Here is a 13,688-nt window from a genome sequence, read left to right on the forward strand (position 1 = left end):
TATTCTTGAGAATGGCCTGCCGTTGGAGTGTTGTAAAAGCTGTTTTTGTAGCAGCTATCTCCTCGCGGAGTGCTCTAATTTCGTCGGTGTGGTCAAGCATAACGTGTTCGGTTGCATTAAACCGTTTTTTTACATCAGACAATTCAGATTTAATTGTGTCTATCGATGTTTGGAGATCGGCTTTAGTCGCCAATATCAATTCAGCTAACCTTTTCTCTGAGGCTTGGACGACCTCCTCCATTGTTGAGCTTGCACGTGTGTTTCTGACAGTCTCTGGCATTGTTCGTTTTTAATTAAGTTAAACCGTGAAATATCCTCAAATTTCTTTCACATTATATCACATGTATATCAAATATCAACTGATGTACCTTTTTGTGGCAGAGGAATAATGTTAAAGTCTGGATTCAATGGATAACATATCCGTGGGCTGAGAGCAGCTGAATTCACGTCCGCCTCGATGCCATGCGCAACCGGAAAAATCATGATATGAACGTGCTGTATAATAATCACTGCCATCATGATATGAATGTGCTACATGATAATCACTGCTGTAGTAATATTAACGTGCTGTATGATAATCACTGCAATCAGGATATGTACGTGCTGTATAATAATCACTGCCATCATGATATGAATGTGCTACATGATAATCACTGCTGTAGTAATATTAACGTGCTGTATGATAATCACTGCAATCAGGATATGTACGTGCTGTATAATAATCACTGCCATCATGATATGAATGTGCTACATGATAATCACTGCTGAAGGGATATTAACGTGATGTATGATAATAACTGTCATCAGGATATAAACGTGCTGTATGATAATCACTGCTATCAGGATATGAACGTGCTGTATGATAATCACTGCTATCAGGATATGAACGTGCTGTATGACAATCACTACCATCAGGATATGAACGTGCTGTATGACAATCACTACCATCATGATATGAATGTGCTACATGATAATCACTGCTGAAGGGATATTAACGTGATGTATGATAATAACTGTCATCAGGATATAAACGTGCTGTATGATAATCACTGCTATCAGGATATGAACGTGCCTTATGATAATCACTGCTAACAGGATATGAACGTGCTGTATGACAATCACTGCTACCAGGATATGAACGTGATGTATGACAATCACTACCATCAGGATATGAACGTGCTGTATGACAATCACTACCATCAGGTTATGAATGTGCTACATGATAATCACTGCTGAAGGGATATTAACGTGATGTATGATAATAACTGTCATCAGGATATAAACGTCCTGTATGATAATCACTGCTATCAGGATATGAACGTGCTGTATGATAATCACTGCTACCAGGATACGAACGTGCTGTATGATAATCACTGCTACCAGGATATGAACGTGCCTTATGATAATCACTACCATCAGGATATTAACGTGCTGTATGACAATCACTCCCATCAGGATATGAACGTGCTGTATGATAATCACTGCCATCAGGATATGAACGTGCTGTATGATAATCACTGCCATCAGGATATGAACGTGCTGTATGACAATCACTGCTACCAGGATATGAACGTGCTGTATGACAATCACTACCATCAGGATATGAACGTGCTGTATGATAATCACTGCTATCAGGATATGAATGTGCCTTATGATAATCACTGCTACCAGGATATGAACGTGCTGTATGACAATCACTGCTACCAGGATATGAACGTGCTGTATGACAATCACTGCCATCAGGATGTCAACGTGCTGTATGATAATCACTGCCATCAGGATATGAACGTGCTGTATGATAATCACTGCCATCAGGATGTCAACGTGCTGTATGATAATCACTGCCATCAGGATATGAACGTGCTGTATGACAATCACTGCCATCAGGATGTCATCGTGCTGTTTGATTGTAGTAGTATGTAATTATTTATATATCATGAAGTGTATTTTAATGTCAGTTCTTATTTTAATACCTAAGTCTTAGTCCTTGCTCGTCTTCACTCGCATGAGCAAAACATTCGGGCCGGCCACAATTATGGGCCGGAATATTTGGAATGCACTCAGAATGCAGTCAACTTTTAGAATGCACTTCGAATATCCAGGAATAAACAAAGAATTTTCATTCCGACGGCATTCCAGCTCATTCTGCCTCTAGGGTGACTAGGGTTTTAGTCTTCAGTGAGTGAAGAGTGGACTTCACCGACACACTGTTACCGGGGACATACCTCGTGTAGGCTGCACGCAGCTTGTAGACCAGGACCGCACTGAATAGCAACACACAGCCAACGACCAGCATGGCAGATACCTTGGACTGACGGGACCGCTGCATTGTAGTAATCTGAAACAAGATACCCCAGGTGGCGAGTAACAACTGCTACTGCTCCTACTGCTACTGCTACACCTGCTGCTACCACTACTACCACTAGCACTACTACTACTACCAACTACAACTACTACAACTACAACTACAACTACAACCACAACCACAACCACAACTACAACTACTACAACTACAACTACAACTACAACTACTACTACTACTACCACTACCACAACTACAACTACTACTACTACTACACTACTACCACTACTACCACTACAACTACTACTACTACAACTACAACTACTACAACCACAACTACAACTACTACAACTACAACTACAACTACAACCACAACTACAACCACAACCACAACTACAACTACAACTACAACTACAACTACAACCACAACCACAACCACAACTACAACTACTACAACTACAACTACAACTACAACTACTACTACTACTACCACTACCACAACTACAACTACTACTACTACTACACTACTACCACTACTACCACTACAACTACTACTACTACAACTACAACTACTACAACCACAACTACAACTACTACAACTACAACTACAACTACAACTACAACCACAACCACAACCACAACTACAACTACAACTACAACTACAACCACAACCACAACCACAACTACAACTACTACAACTACAACTACAACTACAACTACTACTACTACTACCACTACCACAACTACAACTACTACTACTACTACACTACTACCACTACTACCACTACCACTACTACTACTACCACTACTATAACTACAACTACAACAACAACAAGTACAACTACAACTACAACTACAACTACTACTACTACTACTACTAATACTACAACTACTACTATAACTACTACTACTACTACTACTACTACTACACCTACTTCTACTGTTGCTGTCCGACTAACGGAATTGGGTCTTCGGGCTCGCTGTCTTGGTTGATGCATGTCATCGTATCCCAATTACGTGGATCGATGCGCATTATGTCAATCACTGGATTGTCTTTCCAGACTCGATTTGTTTACAGACAGCCGTCATATACCTGGAATATTACTAGGGGCGACGTTAAACAACAAACAAATAACTACTGCTATTACTGCTACTACTTAAACAACTACTACTATTACTGCTGCTACTACTATTACTACTACTATTACTACCACTACTACTATTACTACTGCTGCTACTATAGCTACTACTACTGCTGCTGCTACTACAACTACTAATACTAATACTATTGCTAATACTACTAATGCTGCTGCTACTACTACGACAGACCCGTGAAGATCAGGGTTAGAATTGGTCTTCAGCTTGTCGTAAGAGGCGCTGATTTGGTCGATGCATGTCATCAAATCTCAATTGCGTGGATCGATGATAAGCAACAAACAAACAAACAAACAAACGGCGTTGGGACAGCCAAGTGGGTAGCGTGTCGGCCCAGTGTAGGACAGTTCCCTGGGTCGAATCCCGCGGCCGGCTCATTGCCGGAGGCGAATTTTATTGGTACCCATCTGTGTGCAAGGTTAAGGAATGTTAAGGGATGTTTACAGTAAACACCTTCGCCTCGCCTCGAAAAATTTCAAGAACTGACACTTGCTACTTTTGTTTGATGAACTAGTACACCCCCACGCCAACACTGTACCCACATGTTGCGTCTTCGTATGCCGAGAATAACGGAAAATCACTTCATTGTAATGTGGTTGAATGCACTGTATAACGAAACAAAGTGCTACTACTACTACTACTACCACTACTACTGCTGCTGCTGCTGCTGCTGCTGCTGCTGCTACTACTACTACTACTACTACTACTACTAAAACAACTGCTACTGCTGCTGCTGCTACTACTACTACTACTACTACTACTACTACTAAAACAACTGCTACTGCTGCTGCTACTACTACTACTGCTGCTGCTGCTGCTGCTGCTGCTGCTGCTGCTTCTACTACTACTACTACTACTACTAAAACAACTGCTACTGCTGCTGCTACTGCTGCTGCTACTACTACTACTACTACTGCTGCTGCTGCTGCTGCTGCTGCTGCTTCTACTACTACTACTACTACTAAAGCTACTGCTACTGCTGCTGCTGCTGCTTCTACTACTACTACTACTACTACTAAAACAACTGCTGCTGCTGCTGCTTCTACTACTACTACTACTACTACTAAAGCTACTGCTACTGCTGCTGCTGCTACTATTACTACTCTGCTGTTACTATTGCTACTGCTACTGCTTCTGCTATAACCTCTACTACCACTACTATTATTCCTGCTATTATACTTATATAGAAAAGTAAGTACTGTTCTCTCCTAGCTGCACTGTTGTAGAGAGGAAAGGTGGATCATGTTCCGTGTCTTGGTGAGAAGATATGCCCATCATTCTAGGGAGTTGAACATAGGAATACAGTGCCCAAGGAGAGACGTGTAAGGAATCATTACCATCGATTAAGGTACAATAGGAAAAGCTGTACTATGATAGGAGGAACTGTGGACCGCGCCATAGAGTGACTGAGTTATGATTAACGCTGCTTTGATCATTACTCCAGTTATATCACGGCGTGTCAATTTGATGTTGGAGGAAAGCCCGAAGTGATGCGGGTCTCATTTTGGGGGAACCCATTAGCACGGGTATTGTGCTGACAACATAGAAACCTAAACGGGGCGAACCGGGATTGGCACCCACAATCATAGGTTTGTGGTGTGCCCAAGGGACGCAACTCTGCACAGCGACTAGCGGTCTCGCAAACGTCTGGGCCACCCATGACCGCCTCCGTGGTCCAGTGCTAGAGCGTCCGCCCGGAGAGCGGAAGGTTCGGGGTTCGATCCACGGTCGCGTCATACCAAAAGACGTTAAAAGATGGTACTTGTTGTTACCCTGTCTGGCGTTCGGCAATATGATGGTTAAACAAGGACTGGTAGGCTCGCTGTGTCTGAGTAGGGTATTCATGTTAAACTGCGGCATGGTATCTCAGTGTGCTAGCACTATAAATCGGCATCAATCGGGACTAGTACAAGCAGCCACACACACAAACACATGTGCATGCTCGTCGCTATATAAGTGCAATAATCTTGGATCCTCTATCACCTCACCTCCCTAGGCCACCCATGCCCCAATAGAGAGAGCGCTCGCGTTTCCTTACATTACACAAAGTAAGGTAACAAGCTACTACATTGTATATTAATTTGTGTTCTTGTCACTAATATGTATTTATAAATGTTACTATCGAAAACCGAAAGAGACATACCTGTGTTGGAATACTGTCTGGTCCACGTCCCCGAAGTCAGGCGTCTGGCGGCTGGGACAAGACTGTATGGCACGCGCAGGTCCAGGTGAAAACCTTGTTGTATCGACTGCGAGTCAACTCAGTGATTTTATGAGTGCACCAGCGGGGGTGCCCCCACCCCGACCCCTCCTGTGTGATGGCAGCAGCTGCCTGGATGCCAGCTTGTTACACTGTTTACCCCGGAGAGGATTATGACTCAGTGTTCTACGTCCAGTAAGCTTGACAGATTAGACTGTGTCACAGTCCCCGATCCCTTGTGTCTTGCCTCCCTACCTCGCCTTCACTGTACTGCTGTGACCAGAGTGTATATATGGTACACCAAATCTGTCAACTGCCCATTGCGTGCATAAGTTCTAAAATATTAGTCACAGAAGTCAAAAGGTTATTTTATAAGGATCAATTCACCAAGTTATTTTACAAAGATCTGTTCACTGAAAAGATTCACACACGGATGCATCAACATTAAATCACAAATTACTATTTATATGGTTTCCTTACTACTGTAAAACACGACCCGCAAAGATCCGGGGTGGATAGGTCTTCAGCAACCCATGCTTGTCCCCCCGTGGAGATCCGGGGTGGATAGGTCTTCAGCAACCCATGACTGTCTCCCCTCGTGGAGATCCGGGGTGGATAGGTCTTCAGCAACCCATGCTTGTCTCCCCCCGTGAAGATCCGGGGTGGATAGGTTTTCAGCAACCCATGCTTGTCTCCCCCCGTGAAGATCCGGCGTAGATAAGTCTTCAGCAAACCATGCTTGTCTCCCCCCGTCAAGATCCGGGGTAGATAGGTCTTCAGCAACCCATGCTTGTCTCCCCCCGTCAAGATCCGGGGTAGATAGGTCTTCAACAACCCATGCTTGTCGTGAAAGACGACTATGCTTGTCGTAAGAGGCGACTAACGGGATTGGGTGGTCAGACTCGCTGACTTGGCTTATTCAGGTCATCGTATTCCAATTGCGTGGATCGATGCTCATGATGTCAATCTCTGGATTACCAGGTCCAGACTCGATTATTTACAGACAGCCGCCATGTAGCTGGAATGTTGCAGGGTGCGGCGTTAAACAACAAACAAACAAACAAACAAACTGTAAAAAGCAAATAAAATACGGCTCGAAAAGAATATGTCTGACCAAATACAGCTCGTCAAAAGTATCGCGCCATCACTTTTTAAGTGTATTTGCGAGTTCATTTTCACGTAGAGATTTTCAAATAGTGAAAAGATCATCTGCATGTAGAAATGGCTGTCAACTGCAACTTGCCCTGGAGGTAACGTGAACATCTTATTATCTGGGCAGCATCCAGGAAACAGTCGCCTTCTCGAAGCCCAGACCTGAATTCAATCGCGCATCTACGGGATCCGTTGTGACGTAGAGCCGGGGACCCGCAATACAGAATCTCCAAGAACGTACCCAGGCATGGGAACACATCCCTCGGCTGAGGATTAGGCGTCTGATTTTGAGCAGTAGGAGACTTCTTGCTACACCAGATATATTGACTTGCGTTGTCGATCATTGCATCGCATTGGGTTTGAGAAAACTAGGGATAAACGAGTAAGACGTAAACAAACTTTCAAAAGAAACTTTATTTTTGGCTCATATGTGTATAATGATATGCGTACATACGAAATACATAAATAATTTAAATAATATTATTTTAAAACATTCCTAAATGTATATTATTATACTAAACATGTTCATGTCATTCGGCAACAATCATAACATGCATACTCCCATCATGTACAGTAATATGAAATACTATAGATTATATACTAGAATCATATACCGTGATATGAAATACTATAGTTTATATACTATCATCATATACAGCGATATGAAATGCTATAGTTTATATACTAGAATCATATACCGTGATATGAAATACTATAGATTATATACTAGAATCATACAGTGATATGAAATACTATAGATTATATACTAGAATCATATACCGTGATATGAAATACTATAGATTATATACTAGAATCATATACAGTGATATGAAATGCTATAGTTTATATACTATGATCATATACAGTGATATGAAATACTAAAGTTTATATACTATCATCATATACAGTGATATGAAATGCTATAGTTTATAAACTATCATCATATACAGTAATATGGAATACTATAGATTATATACTATCATCATGTACAGTGATATGAAATACTATAGATTATATACTAGAATCATATACCGTGATATGATATACTGTAGTTCACATACTCCAATCATATACAGTGACATGATATAATATAGTTCACATACGCCCATCATGCACATTCAACCTACTGTAGTTCACATATTTCCGTCATACACAATCATAGTTCATACTATAGTTCACATACTCCCATCATATATAGTAATATGACATACTATAGTTCACATACTCCCATCATATACAGTCATATGACAAACTATAGTTCACATATTCACATCAAACACAGTGATATGACATACTATAGTTCACATACTCCGATCATACACATTGATATGACATACTATAGTATATATACTATCATATACATATGAGATACTAGAGTTCACATGCTCCCATCATATTCAGTCATATGATATACTATAGCTCACATATTCCCATCATATAAAATCATATGACATACTAAAGTTTAAATGCTACCATCATATACAGTGACATAACCTACTAAAGTTCACATACTCCGATCATACACATTGATATGAAATACAATAGTTCACATATTCACATCATTAACAGTCATATGACATAGTATAGTTCACATATTCACATCAAACACAGTGATATGATATACTATAGTTCATATACTCTCATCATATAAAATCATATGAGATACTAGAGTTCACATGCTCCCATCATTTTCAGTCATATGACATACTATAGCTCACATATTCCCATCATATAAAATCATATGACATACTATAGTTTAAATGCTACCATCATATACAGTGACATAACATACTATGATTCACATACTCCGATCATACACATTGATATGACATACAATAGTTCACATACTCCCGTCTTATAAAATCATATGACATACTAGAGTTCACATGCTCCCATCATATACAGCGACATTACACACGGTAGTTCACATACTCCGATCATACACATTGATATGACATACAATAGTTCACATATTCACATCAAACACAGTGATATAACATACTATAGTTCACATAATCCCCTCATATACAGTGATATGACATACTATAGTTCACATACTCCCATCATATACAATCATATGACATACTATAGTCCACATGCTCCCATCATTAACAGTCATATGACATACTATAGTTCACATATTCACATGAAACACAGTGATATGACATATATAGTTCACATAATCCCCTCATATACAGTGATATGACATACTACAGTTCACATACTCCCATCATATACATTGATATGAGATACTATAGTTTACATACTCCCATCATATACAGTGATGTGACATTCTATAGTTCACATACTCCCATCATATACATTGATATGACATACTATAGTTCACATACTCCCATCATATACAATCATATGACATACTATGGTTCACATACTCCCATCATATACAATCATATGACATACTATGGTTCACATACTCCCATCATATACAATCATATGACATACTTTAGTTCACATAATCCCATCATATACAGTGATATGACATACTAAAGTTCACAGGCTCGAAATATATACAATCATATGACGTACTTTAGTTCACATACTCCTATCATAAACAGTGATATGACATACTGTAGTTCACATACTCCCATCATACACATTGATATGACATACTGTAGTTCACATACTCCCATCATACACATTGATATCACATACTGTAGTTCACATACTCACATCATACGTAGTGATATCACATATTAAATTTCACATACTCCCATCATACACAGTGATATCACATACTGTAGTTCACATACTCCCATCATAATATAAGGCCCTATAGTTCACACACTCTCGCCATACACATTGATATAACACACTATAGTTCACACACTCCCGTCATACACGGTGATATCACATACATTAGTTCACATACTCCCGTTATACACATTGATATCACATACTGTAGTTCACATACTCCCGTCATAATATAAGGCCCTATAGTTCACACACTCTCGCCATACACATTGATATAACACACTATAGTTCACACACTCCCGTCATACACGGTGATATCACATACATTAGTTCACATACTCCCGTTATACACAGTCATATGACATACTATGGTTCACACACTCCTGTCATACACAATGGACCACTGTGAGTGTGTCGACTCCGTCACGCCACCTTGTGGCAGACGTTAAAGTCATATGATGCTGGAAATCACCGTGAACACCACACCGCATGCGCACAACGTCCCCTACAGCGGCTAACTGTGATAATGTGCGTGGCCCCGATATATGTAAGTAAGTTTATTCTAATGGGTGTCTGACCCACTTTAATTATAACATTTTCACGATTAACCCGCTAAGCCTGTATTTGACGGTGTATTTGACGGTGGCCTCAGTTTGAAGCCTGTCTGATTCCATGTCACACGTTTGCTGTCAAATATTGATGAGGAAGATTAGGCATAACACGCAAAACTCGCGCACACAACTGTTCTCATTCATTCATTCATTCATTCATTCATTCATTCATTCATTCATTCATTCATTCATTCATTCATTCATTCATTCATTCATTCATTCATTCATTCATTCATTCATTCATTCATTCATTCATTCATTCATCGCTTCGACTGCCGCGCGGACATTCTTCAGCCAGGCCATGTATTAGAAAACACATACATCTGCGATAATGAAACCCAGTGCAGTGGTTAGTAAATTATTATTTTTATTAAGTACAGATTAAAATAAATAAATGCAGCAAAGAGGGTTCGGGTGATCCTGGCATAGTCATCAGCCCAGGGCCTTTGTCCCCTCCACACGCAGCCCAGACAGCGATTGGGACTTCTCCCAGGAAGCGCTGCCTTGTTGAAACAACCCCCCCTAACCCTCCCCGAACTTTTCGGAGAATGTGACTCCCCAACACTGCAGCCTTCTGCATTACCCAGATTGTCAGAAAGTGGGTTTCCAGTGTCAATGTGTTGGACAGTCTCATTAAATCCATTGCATAATCTACATTTCATATTTACATTTTGGTGCAAAATCACATAAAGACGGTTGTGAATGGTCCTGAGCAGCAAAGCCTTCTGTTTCACTTTTCGGGCCAGTCGACTTCATCCAAGCGAAGGACTCTGCAGGGTTGCTGATCTTCTCAACACACTGCATACCGTCTGGGCCGACTTGATATGGCACTTCGCTTGACTGACAGTCATTTCTGTCCAGCCATACACAACCATCAACAAAATCAACATTGACATTGAGATTGTGTCCTACATACTTGGCTCGTTTACGGAAACTGTGGAATGCATTGATTTCATCATGAGTCTTGACATGCTTCAAAAGAGGACCATCAGAGACATATATGTGTGCAAAAGTGCACAATACAATTCTACCATGAAGTGCCTCCAGTGAACAATCCTTTTTTTACCCTTGGAGAGATATGAACCAAGAAGAGAGACGATATACGTGGAGACAAAACATACCCATAAAACAAGCCAGATTAGATTACTTCTTGTTGTCAAGAGACCTTGAAGAATCCGCAGATAAAGTTGGTGTAGACCCTTCTTACAGATCAGATAACTCTATACGTTGAATTCCCTTAAAACTAAATAGTATCTAATAGAGGCCATTTGAAGTTCCCTACTAAACAACAATACGTTTGTTGAAAAAAAAAAGAAGTAATTAAAAATACAATAGAACAATATTAAACAGGTGTCGATGAAGAAAGCAATGACAGATTTAATATAGACGACCAACTTTTTTTCGAAACACTAATGTTGATGATAAGAGGTCAAACTATAAAATACTCCTCGGAAAGGAAACGAGAGCGAGAACAGAAAGAAAACGACTTACAAAAACATATCGAAGAATGGCAAATCAATATAGATACTTCAAAGCATATAGAAATTAAAACTGAAATACAAAAGAAACTTGAAGAGGCAAAGACTGAACTGAAAGAAATAAATAACATAAAAACAGGAGGAATAATCATGCAATATCGGGAGGAATGGAGAGAAATGGTCGAAAAACCAAGAAAATACGTCTTAGCCTGGAAAGAAGGAATAAGGCTATAGCTTAGCTAGAAACAAAGAATGGACATACCATAACTGAAACAAAAAATATCATCAACGAAACCCAGAGATATTACCAACAGTTGTACACTTAACAGACAAGCAGAAACGTAGACCTAGATGATATATTTAAAGACCTTAATATTCCAAAACTAAGCACACCACAACAATTAGGACTTGAAGGTGAGTTACAATATGAGGAAGTTTTAACATCTTTGAAAAATATGAAAAATTAAACAAGTCCGGGTCCTGACGGATTTACTGTATTATTCCACATTTTTTTCTGGCTAGATCTGCATAAATATCTGATACGATCATTGAACCTAGGTTTCAAAAGAGGAGAATTATCAGTTAGTCAAAAGCGGGGCCTAATAACATGCATTCCCCAAAAAGACAAACCAAAGCAGCACTTAAAAAAATGGAGACCAATTTCAATCAGCATCAGCAACAATAGCAAATAGAATTAATAAAAGGTTCTGCCAACAAAAATTAACCAGGATCAAAGAGGCTTTATGTCAAAACGATACATTGGAGAATATACTAGGTTAATTTATGACATTATGGACTTTAATGAATGCATGAAATCCCAGGATTGTTATTACTTATAGACTTTGAAAAGGCGTTCAATTCAGTAGATTGGGTTTTCATCCAAGAAGCTTTGACTTTTTTAAACTTTGGACCTTCTGTTAAGTACTGGATAACAACCTTCTATCACGATATAAAATCTAGTGTTTTGCTTCAGATTTTTGAAAGAGGAAGTAGACAAGGCAACCCTTTATCTCCTTATGTATTCTTGCTGTGCGCTGAAATTTTGGAAATAAAGCTACGCACTAATAAAAATATAAACGGAATTAGGATCGACGAGATAGAATTTTCTAGTTTCTCAATTCGCAGACGACACATCTCTCATATTAGATGGAACTGAAAATTGTCTCCAAAACTTCTTGACAACTCTTCAAACATATGCGTCTTTTTCAGGCCTAAAAATTACCACAAGCAAAACGCAAGTGTTGTGGGTAGACTCACAACGTTTCTCTGATAACACTATGTGCAAACGTTGGAACTTAGATTGGTCAAGAAAAGGTTTACTCTTGTAGGTGCCTGATATAAAAAATATAAATCAATGCTCAAAAGATATCTTGGATTAAACGTCTGTGATTAGTAATATAACTCTGGCAAAAAGTGCCAATTCTATATTTCGGAAAAGGTTATTAATGATAGGACGAATGCATCCTGGAAAGATGTTCTGTGTTCATGGGGAAGCTTAATAGAAAAAAAGGAAATTCTATCAAAGAGGAAAAAGATATATTATCACAACCTTTATGGCAAAATACGAATATAAGAATCGAGAACACTACGGTATATTATAAACATTACTCGGGAAAAGATATTAATCTTGCAAATGATTTGATAGACGATAGTGAAAATTTCTAGATCTTTTAGACCTTAAAACATATATACGACAGTAAAACACATTTTCTGGAATAGTCTAGTCTACAATCACTGCCCATGCGTTGCAGCCTCAGCTAATACATTCAAGTGAAGGGTATGAATTGTATGAATCATCCCTCAGATCTCGCCAGTTACAGTAGCGACAGTCAACGTGATCAGTTTGTGACAAGAAAATAATCAATATGCTTCCCGAGGGGATGAGAAACGAATTACCCGAGGAATGGGCGTGAAGAAAACAGCACTTGCAATTTCGAACATTTGGGGAAAATACCAAATATACCCTTGGAATTGCATGTACAACATTAATGTCACTTAAGTTACAAGATGGTATAATGATTGTGGTTCAACAAAAGCCAGTCAATGAATCATTTCATGCACACTGCAATAGGCCCCTC

The sequence above is a fragment of the Haliotis rufescens genome, unplaced genomic scaffold (genome assembly GCF_023055435.1).
Source record: "Haliotis rufescens isolate VD_foot unplaced genomic scaffold, xgHalRufe1.0.p SCAF_171, whole genome shotgun sequence".
Classification (NCBI taxonomy): Eukaryota; Metazoa; Mollusca; class Gastropoda; order Lepetellida; family Haliotidae; genus Haliotis; species Haliotis rufescens.